Genomic DNA, 19,315 nt, shown 5'->3' on the forward strand with positions numbered 1-19,315 from the left:
TTTCTCTCTGCACTGACTGGAGGAGCAGAGGAGTTTAAGTGCATTTATTTTCTCTGTATTATTGAAAAATATCACTTGTTAGATACAACACCACTTCAGCAGCACAAGGAGACTTCCAGGCACTAAAACCTTTAAGCTTAATACTAAATTGCTCCTTTTCTTCCCATCCCATTTTATTTACAGCAGAGACTCCTCAGTGTGGTGGTAAAAACCCCTTTAAATGGACGATTTAATCGCATTAAGATGAAAAGAAAAGCTTTGTTTTATTCTTTCATCTTCAGGCTGCAGCAAAGTGTTCCTAAACTCCTCATCCCTTGTCAGCTGAGGCAGGTGAAGTGTTTTGTTGGTGCAGTTGTTTTTTAGTTAAACAGGAGGTACCACTTAGAGATCCTTTTCCTCGGCCTCTGGGGAATGGGAAAAACTTTTCTTGCCACAATTTTTTCCCTCATCCTGCTAATGAAGTTGGAGGGAGACGACCCACCTTGCGTTGGTCAGCCATCGACTCCACTTTATTCATCAATCAATCACCTTTTATAACAGTGTTAATCAAGTTCATGCATATTGCAAAATCTGAGCTCACAATAGGTCAGAGATAACATACCAACCCCTCCTTATGTTTTCAATACCAAGATTTGGGTTCTCAAAATTATTCTTGCTTTCCCAAAACAGCCAAAGATAGAACATCCACTTGTTATGAGAAAGCTGCCTGAGAACTCTGATGTGCAAGGCTCTCAAGGCCTTCATGTTTGTCACTTTTACCTGTAATTAAAAACAACCTGAGAACCTCTGCTGTTCACAGAAACAGGCTGTGAGAACCTGTCCCCCACAGCTGCCTTCCAAGCCATCCCTGAAAAAATCTCCAACATCCTGCTTTGCTTGTGTTCTGAAGTCCTTGGCTTTCAATGATATCATATTCAAGTTTTGCCCAACTGAAAATTTGGCTTCAGATATTTCCTACCTGTTGGTTGAAATGGGAATTTAAGGAGTAAGGAAAGGACATTTCTTGCCTTTCGTTTTTTTGCAAGGTTCATTGTGTGCCTCTGGCAATGCTTCACAGAGCCAATTTATCAGATTCTCATTTTTAGCTTCATTAACCACGTTTGATTTCACCTCATGTTAATCACATAAAAACAAGCATTTCATCTCAGCTGTGTTCTTAGGGTGGGAGATGGTTCCTTCCCAGGAAGGTTCTGTTTATCCTTTTATCTCTGGAACTTTTCACTGAAGGAGTTGAATGGTTTGTAAAAGATGCTTCACTTTTGGTTTCCTTTCCTGTTCCTCCCTTTTCCTTTTCCTTTTCCTTTTCCTTTTCCCTTTTCCCTTTTCCTTTTCCTTTTCCTTTTCCTTTTCCTTTTCCTTTTCCTTTTCCCTTTTCCCTTTTCCCTTTCCCCTTTCCCTTTTCCTTTCCCTTTTCCCTTTCCTTTCCTTTCCTTTCCTTTCCTTTCCTTTCCTTTCCTTTCCTTTCCTTTCCTTTCCTTTCCTTTCCTTTCCTTTCCTTTCCTTTCCTTTCCTTTCCTTTCCTTTCCTTTCCTTTCCTTTCCTTTCCTTTCCTTTCCTTTCCTTTCCTTTCCTTTCCTTTCCTTTCCTTTCCTTCCCTTCCCTTCCCTTCCCTTCCCTTCCCTTCCCTTCCCTTCCCTTCCCTTCCCTTCCCTTCCCTTCCCTTCCCTTCCCTTCCCTTCCCCTTTTCCCTTCCCCTTTTCCCTTCCCCTTTTCCCTTCCCCTTTTCCCTTCCCCTTTTCCCTTCCCCTTTTCCCTTCCCCTTTTCCCTTCCCCTTTTCCCTTCCCCTTTTCCCTTCCCCTTTTCCCTTCCCCTTTTCCCTTCCCCTTTTCCCTTCCCCTTTTCCCTTCCCCTTTTCCCTTCCCCTTTTCCCTTCCCCTTTTCCCTTCCCCTTTTCCCTTCCCCTTTTCCCTTCCCCTTTCCCCTTCCCCTTTTCCCTTCCCCTTTTCCTTTTCCCTTTTCACTTTTTTTCCCTTTTCCTTCCCTTTCCCTTTTCCCTTTCCTTTTCCTTGCCCCCTTTTCCTTTCCTCCTTTTCCTTTTCTCCTTTTCCTCTTTTTCTTTCCTCCCTTTTCCTCCTTTTCCTTTCTTTCCTTTCCTCCGTTTTCCTTTTCTCCTTTTCCTTTTGTCCTTTTGTCCTTTTCCCCTTTTCCTTTCCTTTCCCTTTCATTCCTTTCCCTTTCTTTCCTTTCCCCTTTTCCATTTCCCATTTTCCTTTCACTTTTCCCCTTTCCTTTTTCCCCCCTCTCCTTTTCCCCCATCCATGAGAGGGAGCCAGTTTATCCTTGACCAAAATCTCCTTTATCCCTGACCCTACTGATTCACATTTCTCATCAAGGGGAGTTGGCACCAATTTATGAAATTTAAGGAGGAAAAAAAGGATATCAGGAGAAATAGGTAGGAAGGATTAAACCAGTGGTTATCCAGAAAAGTGATTTTGTGTTAATCAGAAACCCAAGGAAGCTGCAATCTTTGGAGGAGCACCACTGAAACCACATCATGGTCAAAACTCACTGATTTTTTGTGTTTCAGTATTGAACACATTTATTTTTGCTTTTATTCTATTCTATTAGCAGAATAAAACATAATATTCTACTCCAAGTGAACCTTAATAATTCCTGAATTACCTGGGAGCATCTTGGTGATAATCAAATTATTCTTTATCCTTAAGATTTTCCTATTTCACCTTTTCAGCTTCTTTTTTTCCCCTTGATTTTCTTCCTGCTTTTAATTTATAGCACTAAAAAAACCACAATTTGTATTAAGTATTTCATAACTGAGACCAGCCATTGGCACAAGTGGTTTTGATTAGCAGATCTCATTGCAGATCATTAAAAATGCAGGTGTTGGATTAATGATGTTGTGAGAATTTCAAGCATTTCAGCATTATCTTTTATTTTTATACCATTTCTGAATCATGAAAATAACCATAAACATCATAATTACATATTGTTTAGAGCCTGTTTTCAGTTATTATAAAAAGCAACAATGCAGGCCTGAATATTCAGCTGAAAACACAAATTTCAAAGTTGAAATATTTTCATTTATTCCAGAAAGCAGCGATGCAGGCCTGAATATTGGGCTGAAAACACACATTTCAAAGTTGAAATATTTTCATTTATTATAAAAAGCAGCAATGCAGGCCTGAATATTGGGCTGAAAACACACATTTCAAAGTTGAAATATTTTCAATATTGAGCTAAAAACACACATTTCAAAGTTGAAATATTTTCATTTATTACAAAAAGCAGCGATGCAGGCCTGAATATTGGGCTGAAAACACACATTTCAAAGTTGAAATATTTTCATTTATTATAAAAAGCATTGATGCAGGCCTGAATATTGAGCTGAAAACACACATTTCAAAGTTGAAATATTTTCATTTATTATAAAAAGCAGCGATGCAGGCCTGAATATTGGGCTGAAAACATTTCAAAGTTGAAATATTTTCAATATTGAGCTGAAAACACCCATTTCAAAGTTGAAATATTTTCATTTATTACAAAAAGCAGCGATGCAAGCCTGAATATTGGGCTAAAAACACACATTTCAAAGTTGAAATATTTTCAATATTGAGCTAAAAACACACATTTCAAAGTTGAAATATTTTCATTTATTACGAATAGCAGCGATGCAGGCCTGAATATTGGGCTGAAAAGACACATTTCAAAGTTGAAATATTTTCAATATTGAGCTAAAAACACCCATTTCAAAGTTGAAATATTTTGATTTATTATAAAAAGCAGCGATGCAGGCCTGAATATTGGGCTGAAAACACACATTTCAAAGTTGACAATGCTGTAGCTGTGTGCTGATAATTCAATAAAAAACCTGGTTTGGTTGGAGTTGGAGAAAAAGCATCACAAAGTGTGAAATCACCTCCAGTTTTATTGAGAGAAATAAATCCTTTCTAGGAGTTACTTGAAGGTGCAGATATTTGAAATGTGAATTTTGGCTATTTCCAAGCTGCTGTTAATATTACATGAAATAAATGGTTTTTCCCACTTGGTGACTGAATTCACTTCCAAATTATTCTCCAAATTAAACAAGCTGCTCTATGAGCTGTTGGACTATGAAAATCTTATCTTCAAAGCAAGAAATTCTTGAAAATTCTCCTTTATAAAAGCAATTCTCACATCCAGGACGTTGTACAAATATTTAAATTTTTTCCCTCATCCCTTTTCCAGTCAGCAATTCCAAGCCTGAACGTGCTGGAGTTTCCATCAGAGCTGAATAAACAAATTTTCCAATTCTGCTTTGCTCTGCTGGATCCTTTGTAAGATCCCCTTGTTATCAGCAGGAGATGAGATTTAGGAACCACAACAGCTCCTAAAAATCCATTTATTCCTCACTGCTGCTTCCTTTGTCCCCACTTTGAGATGGAGCGATTGCTTTCAGGATTTCTGCAGCCTTTTGTCATCAATAAATGAAATTAGGACTTGATATGGAGATAAAAAAAGGAGTCACCTTTTTTACTTCTCTCAATATTTGCCTTTTACTGGGAAAAAAATTTTAAATCCCTTTAAAATTTACTGTGAAATGGCTTTAAATGTACAATGTGGAAGTTTGATATTCTGATTTATTTTGCCATGCAACTCAAGCACTGAGAAATCTGTTTATTGGGATCAGCAGAGCTATTGATGAGTGTTATCTTCTTTTTTCTTTCATTAACCTTTTTACCTGCAAGGACACTTCCCCTGCTTGGTTTTTCCACAGGATTATGGACTCTCATGTTTTTCTCTGCCAGAACAGCTTTTAAAGTTATTAACCAGCTTTAGCCACAGAGGTAGATTTCACAGGATAATTCATTAAAAATTACAATTGTTATTAACGATTACAATTTATTAACTATTACCATTTATTAACAATCACAATTTATTAACAATTACAATTTATTAACAATCACAGTTTATTAACAATTACAATTATTAACAGTTACAATTTATTAACAATCAATTTATTAAGAATCACAGTTTATTAAAAATTACAATTATTAACAATCACAATTTATTAACAATTACAATTATTAACAGTTACAATTTATTAACAATCACAATTTATTAAAAATTACAATTATTAACAATCACAGTTTATTAAAAATTACAATTATTAACAGTTACAATTTATTAACAATCAATTTATTAACAATCACAATTTATTAACAATTACAATTATTAACAATCACACTTTATTAACAATCACAGTTTATTAAAAATTACAATTTTTAACAATCACAGTTTATTAACAATTACAATTATTAACAGTTACAATTTATTAACAATCAATTTATTAACAATCACAATTTATTAAAAATTACAATTATTAACAATCACAATTTATTAACAATTACAATTATTAACAGTTACAATTATTAACAATCACAATTTATTAAAAATTACAATTATTAACAATCACAGTTTATTAACAATTACAATTATTAACAGTTACAATTTATTAACAATCAATTTATTAACAATCACAATTTATTAAAAATTACAATTATTAACAATCACAATTTATTAACAATTACAATTATTAAGTTACAATTATTAACAATCACAATTTATTAAAAATTACAATTATTAACAATCACAGTCTATTAACAATTACAATTATTAACAGTTACAATTATTAACAATCACAGTTTATTAACAATCACAATTTATTAACAATCACAGTTTATTAACAATTACAATTATTAACAGTTCCAATTTATTAACAATCACAATTATTAACAGTTACAATTATTAACAATCACAATTTATTAACAATCACAATTATTAACAGTTACAATTTATTACAATTAATTTATTGACATGTTTTTTGATATCTTGTGCCTTGGTGTCAGTGGCATTGTTGCAGAGTGTGGTGGTTTGAATTTTGAATTTTGAATTTTGTGAATTCATCAAAGCTTCCTCTGAGGGATGTGCTCAGGAAAGATGGGAAAATTCATGTTGGATGTGGATCTGCTGCAGGATGGTTACAAAACCTCTCTTAAAACACCTTTTCCACCATTGTCCACTTGATTTTTCCTTCATTCTTGTCTTTTCCTGGTTTAATTGTAGATTTGCTTCTACAAATTGAGTCTCAATGCAAATCGAGTCTTCCCCTTCCACCTTACCAATGCTTTTAAAATTCTGCATTATTCTTTCCATGCTTCTTCTTGCTGGATTTCCTCACTCATTTAGGTTGGAAAAAATAATAGAATTATGGATTGATTTGGCTTGGAATGACTTTAATAATAATTTTGTGCCATGGGCAGGGACATCTTTTGTAATCCCAGCCTGGCCTTGGACATTCCAGGGATCCAGAACCTTCTGTGGGCCAATGTCCTCACCTTAAAAAAGGAATTTATGCCACACACATTTGCTCTATGACACCAAGGAACAACTTAATGAATGGCTTTAATTAACATGAGTGAAAATGAGTGCTGGGTGCAGGTTTGGGGTGTGCTGATCTACAAAAGCTGAGCCACCCAGAGTTGGAATGGGAATATTTAATCGGAATATGTAATATTAATATTTCATATTTATTTACTATTTAAAAATTAAATATTTATTTAATATTTAACATTTAATATTAATGGGAATATTATATTTTATTATAATATTTAATATTATAATATTAATTTTAATATTTAAAATTCCTGCCTGGAGCCCGAGTTCCTGCCCATGGAAAGGAGCAGAAATGTCTCTGTGGGTGAGTGAGTGAGTGATGAGCAGCTCTGGGATCTCCTTTTTCCTCCAGGGCAGAGCTGGAATGGCCCAAGGATGATTTTTCAGTGCCACTGATGCTGCTGAAGCCGAATTTTGCCCCAAAAGGCGAGAATAACTGCCTAAGAGACTCAATTTAAGTCAGCATAGACAGGAGGTATTTTATTACGACGCGTCGGAGAAATCACAAAGGGATTTCTGGCTATCTCATGACAGAAGCAGGCTTTTATACAGTCTTGGGTGCAGGGTTACATCATATCATATACATAATCATGCATATTCATAAGAGGCGTGGTGTGGGCAGAGCGTGGGCGGAGACATCTATTTTGAGGATTATTCTTGGTGGTCCTTCCGGTGCCTTCATCGCGGGCAAGGGTCTTCTGATGAGTCTTCCTCTTTAAACTTTTGAACTCCTATCCTAATATGGTCAATTCCCAGTGCACTTGGCTTGGTTCCCATGGCTTGGCACGGCTCTTAGGGTCAGTTTGACATTATTAGCTCTGATCATGCTTAGCTCGTCAATTCCCTCATCCCTATCTCTCTTTATTGTTTGCCCTGCTTACCAAACTTCAAACAGAAGGATCCACCAGGATTGCTTCTGGATTAATGAATAACCTATCATACAGCATTATCAATAATTCCAGGATTGCTTCCGGATTAATGAATAACCTACCATACAGCATCATAAGCAATTCCTGAGTGTGGATGGGGGCGAATCCCCTTGTACCTAACATGAGACCACCCGCCGGTGATATGGGATATGGCTCCAGTGTTAGGGGTCGCGTGAGGAGCTAATGGGATGGGAATGGGATAGGACTGCTCAGGGTTGATTTTCAGTCTGTGGCTCTGCCTAAGCATTTTGATAACAAAGTTATGTTCTTGCACAGTAGTAAAATGCTGATCGGATGGGCAGTTTGGGGCTTCAGGCGTGGTGTGGGCGGAGCGTGGGCGGAGACATCTATTTTGAGGATTATTCTTGGTGGTCCTTCCGGTGCCTTCCTCATGGGCAAGGGTCTTCTGATGAGTCTTCCTCTTTAAACTTTTGAACTCCTATCCTAATATGGTCAATTCCCGGTGTACTTGGCTTGGTTCCCATGGCTTGGCACGGCTCTTAGGGTCAGTTTGACATTGGCACGGCTCTTAGGGTCAGTTTGACATTATTAGCTCTGATCATGCTTAGCTCGACAATTCCCTTATCCCTATCTCTCTTTATTGTTTGCCCTGCTTACCAAACTTCAAACAGAAGGATCCACCGATGTTGTGGTGTGTTGCAATATCCTGTTTTACCTTCTCCCTTCCCCCTCGCCCCTCGCTGAGTGTGCCTTGTCAATCAGGCTAACATACCAGCAAGGTGTCGTGTTGTGGTAGTGTGTTGTTAAGTTTCTTGTGTTATTCCCCCAATTTATGTATTGTTCTCCCCTATTATGTGTAAAATGGTTTCGTTCCCCCTTCTTTCCCGCCACCGTTAGCCTGCCAGCTAAGTTGCTATAGCAACCGCTATTCATAGTTGCCGATATGTAATTGCTCCTCCCCTGGTTTCCCTTATAAGTGAAAGTTGTTTCCTTCCTGTCCAGTCAATCACTCCCTTCCTCCTCCCAGGTTTCGAGAACCTTCTCCTCTCTGGAGATGGTGGTTGGCTGGGGTCCCAGGACACCTCCTTTACCTTTTGATTATTGGTCTCCATGGAGTGTCAGTTCTGTGAAGTTCATCCCCTCACCTTTCCCGATTGGCTCTGCCTGTACCCACCCCCTTCCTTTATAATCCTGTTTTCACCCCCTATGAAAAAAAACTTTCCCGGCTGGTTTCCCGGTGTTTTTTGGATCCTGCATCACCTTCAATAAACCGATGTTTAACCCCTGGGAAATGGTCAGCTCCGTTCCTCCCCAATCCCAGCGGTGTGAGCCAGTCCGCAGCCAGCACAGCCCGAGGCCCTCAGACGCCGAAGGGAGCTGGCCAGGAATTGCAGAGGGGCGTCGGCCTTTCGCCCTCAGCTAGTCGGACTCTAAACTTCGGGCCACATACGTTCTCCTCCGCATCGTGTGATAGGTGTCCCTAGTCCCTTGAGACCCTGCCCCTTCACCTGGTTGGTGGCTCCCCTGTCCCCTCCCCTTCCCCTGCCCTGAGCTTAAAAGGTTAATGAGACCATGCGGCCTCATTCTGTTAGCAGCAGTGGCCCGGTGCAGACATCTCTGTACCCATGGAATAAACATCTGGCAACCTTCTAGCAGAATCCACTCCCTTTCTCTCCACCATCGCCAGAAGCTCTCTCTCCTGAGGTAAACGGAGTCCTGACAAGCCTGGACTTGCACCAGTGCCCCGCTGCACTCTCAGCCAAGGTATCTCTGGGGTAAAACACCACAGTGCTGCCTTTGACCCAGCAGCGAGGGTCAGAACTGGCCCAGGCACCATCTAACTGGTTATATTGGGATTCATATTCCAATACCCTGGCAATCAGGCTAACATACCAGCAAGGCATCGTGTGATTGATCCCTCAGGCCTGGGGGACATTGGCCCGTATGGGTGTCCCTAATCCCTTGAGACCCTGCCCCTTCACCTGGTTGGTGGCTCACCTGTCCCCTCCCCTTCCCCTGTCCTGAGCTTAAAAGGTTAATGAGACCATGCGGCCTCCATTCTGTTAGCAGCAGTGGCCCAGTGCAGACATCTCTGTACCCATGGAATAAACATCTGGCAACCTTCTAGCAGAATCCACTCCCTTTCTCTCCACCATCGCCAGAAGCTCTCTCTCCAGAGGTAAACGAGTCCTGACAGCCTGGACTTGCCCCGCTGCACTCTCCAGCAGCCAAGGTATCTCTGGGGTAAAACACCACAGTGCTGCCTTTGGCCCAGCAGCGAGGGTCAGAACTGGCCCAGGCACCATCTAACTGGTTATATTGGGATTCATATTCCAATACACCAGGATTGCTTCTGGATTAATGAATAACCTATCATACAGCATTATCAATAATTCCAGGATTGCTTCCGGATTAATGAATAACCTACCATACAGCATCATCAGCAATTCCTGAGTGTGGATGGGGGCGAATCCCCTTGTACCTAACTGTGAGATCTCAAGATCTGAGTCCTGAGATGCCGGGCCTCCGAGACCACCCTTGGGGGGCCCGAGAGTCCTGAGATGTTGCCAGCAGTGTCTGGTGGCTGGACTTTGGTCCTACACAGGAGACGACAAGGATGAGGGCTTCACCGGAGTGAATGGTGAAGAGATTAGTTAATTAGAAGGTGAGACACAAGGTTTAAGATTTATGTACAGGAGAGTTTAGAAGAGTAAGATGGAGGAATTGGAGTGTGTCCTGTCCTTCTTCTTCTTCCTCTTCTCCTCCATCTTCTTTGGCCACAGTGGCATTTTTAGATTAGTTATTACTGAGAGTGCACCGAGTTATAAGAATAAATGGTATTAGAGAAAAATGATAAATATTGTACACGTAACAATGAGTATAAAGATACGTGGCTGCCCCAGAAGGCAGACAGTGTGCTCATGGCTGACTGCTGAGCAGAGCTCTGTTCGGCTGAAAGAACATCTTTTAGATAAACAATTAATAAACATAGAAACCGAAAGAAGAACTGAAGCCTCTTCTCGTCCTTCGATACGCGGGCTGCCCCAAGGCCACCTCGGGCCTTTCCAGGCCCCTCAAACAGCCGAGATTAACCGGACATTTGGCGTCCCTGGGTGGGCACGAACTACCACAACCTTTCGGGGGGAGATAAACCGGACACCTAACATGAGACCACCCGCTGGTGATATGGGATATGGCTCCAGTGTTAGGGGTCGTGTGAGGAGCTAATGGGATGGCAATGGGATAGGACTGCTCAGGGTTGATTCTCAGTCTGTGGCTCTGCCTAAGCATTTTGATAACAAAGTTATGTTCTTGTGCAGTAGTAAAATGCTGATTGGATGGGCAGTTTGGGGCGTCACTGCACATCAAAATTTGCTATTTTGGGCTATTTGGGAGTGTTGCACTGAGCATTAGTAGTGACTTCTAAGAGATGTTTCAGTTAAAAAAACCCTTTTTTTACTTATCTGCTACGTGTAAAAATCCATAATTATTTCCCTGCCCTCTGCAGTGGTAGAAGGAGTTTGTTGAAATACATGTGAGATAATTTAAAGCAGATTTTTTTTTCCAAGGAGATGAAAAGAACACCAGTAAATTTCCCTGCACTATTTTCAGATAAAATAGCTTTACAATAAACTTCTGAACCATAAAGATCAGGAACTGGACACCTTAAATTGTCCTGAAAGGGCACCACACGCTTAATCCTCTTGAAAGCAGAATCATCAAATCCTTCTTAGCCTTGCTTCCAATATGATTATTATTTTTTTAATGTTGAATTATGGAATCGTGATGCTTTTATCCATTGTGTTCCACAAGAAAAGCTTTCCACTGTGTGTGGAGCAGGGATTACTAAAACAGCTGAAATGGGAATTTTTTTCCACTTCTGTATTCAGTTGAAGGCAAAAATAGTATTTTATAGGTGTTTGATACTTCTGTTTCATTCTTTTGATTAATTATTTTAAATTAACAGGAGGGTAAAATGACTTCAAATAATAAGTTATTATCTCTATATTTGATTACAGAGTTGGGAGGGGAAGGATGGGTTATGAAAGTTTGATTGAAATAATTCCCTCCCTTCCAGGGGCATCGAGAAAAATTGAAATATTCCCATTAAAACTCCACACAATCATTTATCCACACAGCAGGAGTTCCTGCAGAAACTAAAAATTAGGGAAATTTATATTAACTGTTTTTTTTAACTCACTGCCCTTATTGGTGGGAAATACCTGATTTTGTGGGCTCTCCCATATTTTGAGTTGTATTGAATATTTTTCATGTTTTCTCTTGCACAGCATCCCTGTGTCTGTCACCTGTTTATCAAATTCAACTCTTCCAAGACAGGATATTTCAAACTATCAAAAATATGTCAAACCCACTTATTTTTGGTAGTGTGAATCTCAGAAAGAAATTATTTTTATAAAACAGAGCTGTTAGCACCGGCAGGTAGAACCTAATTCAAAGAATCACAGGGGAAAACCTCAATCCTGTTTTTTCCAGCCCCCTCAAAAATCCAGTGTAATTTGCTTTATCCCAAATTAATGGGATATTAAAAGGAGAATATTCCAAATATAATAAGAACTGACTTTGTTTTGTTACTTCTAGACCATGCACTGTCTTGTTTCTAATTGAAATTAGTATAAATTGATTGATACCCACATTTACATTGGAAAATAGGAAATGTAATCTATGCAAGAGCGCCTTTGGAAAGTAAAATATGAAATATTTTTAAATTATGCACACTTAATTGCATTGTTTTTGGATTCCATTAGCCTATGAGCTCGTCTGAAATATTCCTGCACATTACCAATATTTAACAGTTCATAAAAATTTCTGTCCTTGGAGAGGAGCTTTGTTTGTGAATTCCTGATTGGAGGAAGTGCCTGGAATTGGGAATTTCAGTGGAAAAGTTGCTGGGTGTGTTGGTAGTTAAAATTGTATGAATCTGAAAGTTGAGTTTATTCTTGAGAATGCTCTTTAAAAAGAATAATATTTAAGGAAATAATAATAATAATAATAATAATAATAATAATAATAATAATAATAATAATAGTAATGAAATAAACCACAGCAGTTTAAATGCTGGGTTTTAAAGCACAGAAATGACTTTTTTTAGTGGTTTTAGGGTTTTATTTCTGCTGGTGCACTGAAGGAATTGTTCATTATTGTTTCATTGAGTGCAAGGCTAATTTGGGTTATTTATAAGGTTAAAGATCAGGTACAGCAGTATCTGAACCCACTAAATTTAAAAATAATTTTCTATTTTCTCTTCTATGCTGCTCCCAGCAAATCCAGTGCTCTTTGAGAGCTAAAAATTAAGGAAAACAGAATAAATTTCAGGGTGGTGGTGTCTTCCCACCTGATTTAAACACCAAATATATTTCCCAGAGCTTTCATTGACATTGAAATCATTTTTTCCACTATCCCAGGGTGCTCCAAACCCCTCCAGCTCAACCTTGGACAATTCCAGGGATGGGGCAGCCACAGCTGAGGGAGAAATTTCTTCTGTTCTTACTGAACATTTTTGGGTGCAATTTAGATCTGTATCAAACCAGAGCTTTTATTAGGCAGAAAGAATAAATCAAGGCTATTTGCATATTATAATAGTTGAATTTTACACAGCTGGAGTTGAAATGTGGGTGGGAAATTGTTTTAATTGTGGGAGTGCTCTGATGGGTGTGAGCTGAGAGGGTTCACATGAGGTTTCTGATCCAATATTTCTCAGCCTGAATGCACAATCAGGAATTTTCCTGGTTATTTTTATAATATAATATAATATAATATAATATAATATAATATAATATAATATAATATAATATAATATAATATAATATAATATAATATAATATAATATATATTATATTATATTATATTATATTATATTATATTATATTATATTATATTATATTATATTATATAGTATACAGTATATAATAATATAGTATATAATTATATAATATATAATTAATAGAACTAATAATTTTTATATATATATATATATATATACACACACACACATATATATATAAAAATATATATAAAATTGTTATTAATTCTCTCACAGCTGCCACTGTGCCAGCAGCTGAGGAAGATGATGAGGCTGAAGGCTGAGGTGTCCCAAATATTCCCACTTACAGGGATGGGAGAGCTTGCCCTTGGATGGATCCATGGTTTGACTGTTCTGATGTTGATTTTCAGTGCCAGAAACTGCAGGAATTCACTGGGATTTGGTTTTTCCAGCACAAAAAGGAGTCTTCTTATGGTTGGGAGGTATTTTGGAGCTGTGTTCTCAGTTTGGGGAGTGTTCCAAAGGGATTGTTGGGTTAAATCCATGAATTTTGGTGGAAGTGAAAGAGATTTTAGCAAAGTTTATCCTGGCTTGGAGTGTGGCTGATTGAACATGGGTGTGGAGGTGCCTCATTTCTGACCAATATTTGATATTCTTTAATTCTTTACACTCTCTCTTTACCATTAACCTTCTTCCTTCTGGAGGAATCTTCCAGAAACCATCCCCAGAGCTTCATATTATGGGATGGTGAGCTCTGTTCCCAGAGTAAGGAGACAAAACAGTTCCTGCTCCAGCTGGGCACCAAGGACAAATGATCCAATTTATGTTGGACAAGTCCAGAGGAGGCCACAAATTTAATAAAGGGACTGGAGCCCCTCTCCTGCAAAGAGAGGCTGAGGAAGTTGGGGCTGTTCAATCTGGAGAAGAAAAAAAGATTTTGTGGAAATCTTTGAACAACCTCCCAGTTTCCTGTTCACTGGACAGCATTTTCCTTTTAAATAACCAAGCTTAATTGGAAGGAAAAACAGAACTTGGACATTTTTTGTGTGGTGATTTTTTTTTTTTGTTTGTTTTAATTCATTATCTGAACATTACCTAGCTAAGTATTTTCTAAAAGACATTTGATTGTATCAAACCTAAGTGTCTCTTCATTAATATCTTAATGCACCTGCCCTTTCCAGAGAATTTAGTGAAGGTGCCTGCTACTAAATGCTGTTTGCATTAATTTTTTTTTTTTCTAAATGCAGGGCTAATGGGCACATCCCCAGCTCTGCAGGCTGGAAGTTATTTGAATAATTTGTCCATCTCAAATTGCTGATTTCTCAGGCTAACATTTCTGAGGCTGCAGGTGTCTGCTTTCCCTGAGGTTTGTTGTTTACTGCTCGGGGTGTAATCCTGACTTCCTGCTGATTTGTTTCTTTGCTGCTTTAGAGAGAGAGGAAAAAGGTATGGATTTGGATTTTGTGTTAAACAAAGGCTGAGGAGTTGGAGTCAAATACTTCAAGAGTTGGAAAAATCTTTGTGTGCCAAGCTGTTGTAAATGTGGAGGAGAAAATTGCTGGTGGTTCCTCAAGAATTGGCATCATGTGAAGCTTTGCTCCCATCCTGCTCATGGGTGGCCTTTGGAATTCCAAATTTAAAAATCTGAAACATCAGAAACTGATGGGAACTGAGAAATCCTTCAGTCCCTTTTGCTCCTCTGTCATTATCAGTTCTCCCTGAAACTCCCCAAAACCTTTTGATTCCTGGGAAATATCTTGGCTTTCTGGTTCTTTATTTGTCTGATTTTGAAGCACAAGTGGGCTTCAGATTAATAAAAAAAAAATTGAATAAATATTCAATAAGTATTTATAAAAATAAATACAAAGCAAATGGCTTGGCACACTCATACAAAGGGTTAAGCAAATGGCTTTGTCCACTCTTTATAAAAATATTTTTAATAGAAATCAGGGCTTGTGGCATTTTAAAAGATGGTGGGATGAGATTTCTCAGGTTTGCCAAAGGATGTTGGATGGATGGAATGTTGGGCTCTGGAGAAGACTGAATGAGAAATATTCAAATCTTCTTTATCACAAGGGCACAGGACAAGGGGAATGGCCTTAAGCTGAAGGAGGATGGGTTTAGATTTGATTTTAGGAAGAAATTGTCCTTCAAACTTTTCCTGAGGAATTAGTGCACAAATAAGAAAAGTCAGGGTGCTGTTTCCCAGAGACCACCAAAATGGCAAAAATTAAATTCCTTGTGCCTGCTCAGTCCCTGCTTGGCCTGCCCAGGTCCTGGCAGGAGCTTGCTGGGTTTTATCACTTTGACCCTGTGTGGATTCCAGACTGCCACCAAAGCTTCTCCCTCAGGGGAAAGAATACAGAATTACCAGAATTCCCACGGAATCTCCTGGGAATGTCAGCTCTGGAGCAGCTCCTGTTTGTCTGCAGGGCTGTTCCTCTCATATTCTCACTCCACTCTGCTTTATCCACCTGCACAAAACTTTTTTTTTCTTCTTAAATCCATTATCCCTGAGGCATCACCACCACTCCTGGCTGGCCCAGCCTGGTGGGTCCATCCTGGAATTGGCTCTGGATGTGGAAGAAGCTTCCAGAAACCTCTGCCATAGCCCCCAGTCCCAAACCCTGCCCACACAAACCCAGCACAACCATTCTGTGCCTGGGAGCAGTTTGGTGCCTCAGGTTTTACCTTTTATATTTTTCCCATTCTGTGCTGCTTTTGTGTGTGGGCTTCATATTATGGGATGGTGAGCTGTGTGCACAGAGCAGGGAGACAAAACAATTCCTGCTCCAGCTGGGCACCAAGGACAAATGCCCCAAATCTCAGCCCAGGAGCACAAACCCCGTGGGCTGCAGAGAGAAAAACAAGCAGGGTGGGACTGCCTGGGCTGAAGCTGGAATGGGACAATGAACTGCAAGGGGCAAATGGAGCAGAACTGATCCCAGGGAGAGACCCCGGGAGCGCTCGTGCATTTTGGGGCCATTTTGGGTCATCTTGAACCCTTGAGTGCATCCAGAGGGGCAGCAAGGGAACACAAACGCTGAGGGACCTGGTGCCACCTGGCAGTGCCACAATGGAGGGCACAGCAGCAGGGAGGTCACTGTGCCCTGGCACGGGGAGGGCTCAGCTCCAGGGCTGTGCCAGCTCTGCCCCCTCAGCCTGGGCAGGACCCTGGCACACTGAGCAGGGCCAGAGGGGCAGCGGGGCTGGAGAGGGGCTGGGACACAAAGGCTGAGGGAGCCCTGAGGGAGCTGGGGGTGCTCAGCCTGCAGGAAAGGAGACTCAGGGTGCCCCCAGCACTCCCACAGCCCCTGAAAGGTGCCTGTGCCCAGCTGCCCTTGGGCTCTGGCTCCAGCAGCACTGGCACAGCCAGAGCACACAGCCTGAGCTGCGCCAAGGGAAAGCCAGCTGGGAGAGCAGGAAAATGTTGTCATTATAGTGTAAAAGTTCAATTGTCTTTACATGGTAAGGGTTCCATATTGCCAGAGTTTCATACCCCCTTGATGTTTCTTGTAGGCACCTCCTCTAGGTACTGATTCTTCCTTGTCCTCACAGTACACAACAAACTCCCATTCTCACCAATCCACTCCTTTATAACACTCTTCTGATTGGCCACAGCTGTGGCCTGTTAACATCAGGCCTGCTCCTGATCTTTAGTAATTGGTTCAACTGCAGCTCTTTAGGGGATAAGATTCCATTCTATACCACCTTCATTTACCCATCCTGTATCCCCCTACAGGAAAAAGCTTTTCCAGCAAGGGGGAGAAAGTTCTGCAATGGCTGCCCGGGGAGGGGGTGCAGTCGCCATCCCTGGGTGTGTTTGACCAGCCTGGAGGTGGCACTGGGTGCCAGGGGCTGGGCTGGGCTCCAGGGCCTTGAAGGGCTCTCCCAACCCAGAGATTCTGGGAATTTTGTGAATCTTCAGCACAGCCCTGGCTGGGCTCTTGTGCTGCCCAAGGTGCATCCATTGAGGCCTTTTAAAAAATCCCTGCTTTATTCTGTAACTCTGCCCAGCCTCTGTTCTATCTCAGCCTTCTCAAGGCATCACTGCAGCCTCTTTGGGGGTGCCCATCCCCATTATCCTGCTGCTTTTCCATTCCCATCATCCCAGGAGAACTCTGCCAGTCATCTTGGGTGTGCTGAAGGGTCAGAGCAGCTGTTCCTGGGGTTTGGGTGTGTTCCCTTCCCTGCCCAGCTCCCAGGTGGGTTTGTGATGGGAGCTGTGCACTCTCACTCTCACCTTGTGCTCCTGGAGGGGCAGGGGAAGCCCTGGGGTGCAGCTGTGACCTTCTCAATGTACCTGAAAATCTTCCCACTTTGCTCTGGGATGAAGCTGACGCTGATTTCAGCATCCTGAGGAACTTCTGGTATTTAAGGGAGTGGTGGTGGGAATGGCTATGCAATAATAATTTAATGTTTAATAGAATAATATTAATATATTAATATTTTAGCAGCCTTGCACCCCCCAGGTTTAACATTCTGTGGTATTTCAGTGGTCAGCTGTGTGTTGTTAATGCCCTGTAGTGTGAACAGAGATGGCCATCAGAAATGTAATTTAACATTTAATGTTAAACACTCTTTTCCTGATCCTCTCTCAAATAAATTACATTTTCTCTTTTTAAACGCTTTCCCCCTAGAACAAATCCCTCCTCCTTGTAGAACCACAATTTTTAATTTTTTTTTTTTCAACTCAAACATCATAAAGCTCCCATTTGGGAGCTCCCCAATTCCATCTTACAAGAATTCCATTGAATGATCTATAGCTCCACTTTTATTCCCTATTAGTATTTGCCTGATCGATGGGCAGCCTAATTGATTGTTCAGGTCAAATGTCTTTATTGGCTGCTGCCTGAATCCCTCCTCATTATGACATAAACCATCCTCTGCTCTGTTGGACTTCTTGTACTCATTTTTGTACAGCAGAACCATAAATTTCATTCTTTAGATGCTGTTGAACAAGATAATTAATGTTGTGTCCATTAGGATAATCCAAATAAAATGGGGGTTTCCTTTTTCACCCAGCTTTTTGCTAGAGATCTGTTGAAAGGTTCATATTTCCCTCTGAATTTTAATTTGAAAATATTTTTCTATTTTAAGAATATAAAAATTGGGGTCTCACTCATAATTTAGAAGTTTCCCCCCACTTTTCCCTTTGTTTCTGTGTTCTCAGCATTTCCTGGGCCTGGCATGATGGATATCGATTCCTGCTGCTTTTCCAAAGATATTTCTAACTGGATTAGTTGGCCAAAACTCCCATAAAATTGATGAAGCTGCTTCATTCATTCATTTATTCATTCATTCCTAAAACCCTTTTGTGAGGCTGCTTCAGCATGAGCAGAATGGCAGGGAGTGGAACAGAAAAGTGGAATAATGATTTTGGATAATCTTTGCTGATAAATCCAACTCCTGCCCATGAGGTCACAGAGACCTTCCAGTGCCTGAAAATTAATTTTAATTTCTCTGGGTTTGATTTTCCTTTGCTGGGTTTTTATGGTCCTTTTTGGGGTTCAGTTTTCTGGGGTGTTTTGGGGTGGGATCCCATCCTGGAGCTCTGGGATTCCATGGAGGGGATCTGAGGCAGGAGTGAGGGAATTTTCTGGAAATTCAGATCATGGCACTGCTTTAGCTCAGTGTGGGTCAGGTTTTATTCCAGGCAGGATTAGGATTAAACTGGATTTTGGTGCTTTTGGAGAAGTCTTTCAGCCTTGTAGGGTTGGTGCCTCTCCCTCTGTTCATATTCTTGAAGAAGTTGCTTCCCTGATTTTTTAATTCTTAACCAGTTTCATTGCTTCATCTGACAGAATCTAACTGAAGGAAATATTCTTTCCAATCTGGATAATATAGGGCAAAATCTTTCTCTAGGAACTAGAAATAATAATATTTAGGGTGTTGTAAGAGCTTTGTTGTATAAAACACATCTGAAAATACTTGATTTGTTACACAAAAATATTTATTTATTCTATATGAATGAAAAGCTGCATTTTATGACTTTACTGTTTATGTCTCTGTGTCATCCCCATGGTTTTACTTTACAAAGCCAAATTTCTGAAGAAAATATTTAATTTAATGTACAGGCCATGTTGTTTAGTGGAAAAAAATGTTTAATAAGAAAGTTTTTTAAAGGCTAAAATTTCAAAGATGGTTAAACCACAAGAAAGCAACTCCAACTTCTGTGAGGGAAAAAAAGCAAATAAACAATGGAGGGCACTGTATTATGCAGTTGTTTCTGTAATTGGGGATAAGTTGTGT

General features: G+C 40.0%; 1 protein-coding gene across 2 annotated transcripts in view; it reads left to right on the forward strand.

Moving 5' to 3' along the window:
• The window catches only part of CHCHD3 (coiled-coil-helix-coiled-coil-helix domain containing 3), a 168,132-nt gene that overhangs the window by 9,080 nt on the left and 139,737 nt on the right, over window positions 1-19,315 (forward strand). The gene's annotated exons all lie outside the window — the stretch shown is intronic.

The sequence above is a fragment of the Zonotrichia albicollis genome, chromosome 4 (genome assembly GCF_047830755.1).
Source record: "Zonotrichia albicollis isolate bZonAlb1 chromosome 4, bZonAlb1.hap1, whole genome shotgun sequence".
NCBI lineage: Eukaryota > Metazoa > Chordata > Aves > Passeriformes > Passerellidae > Zonotrichia > Zonotrichia albicollis.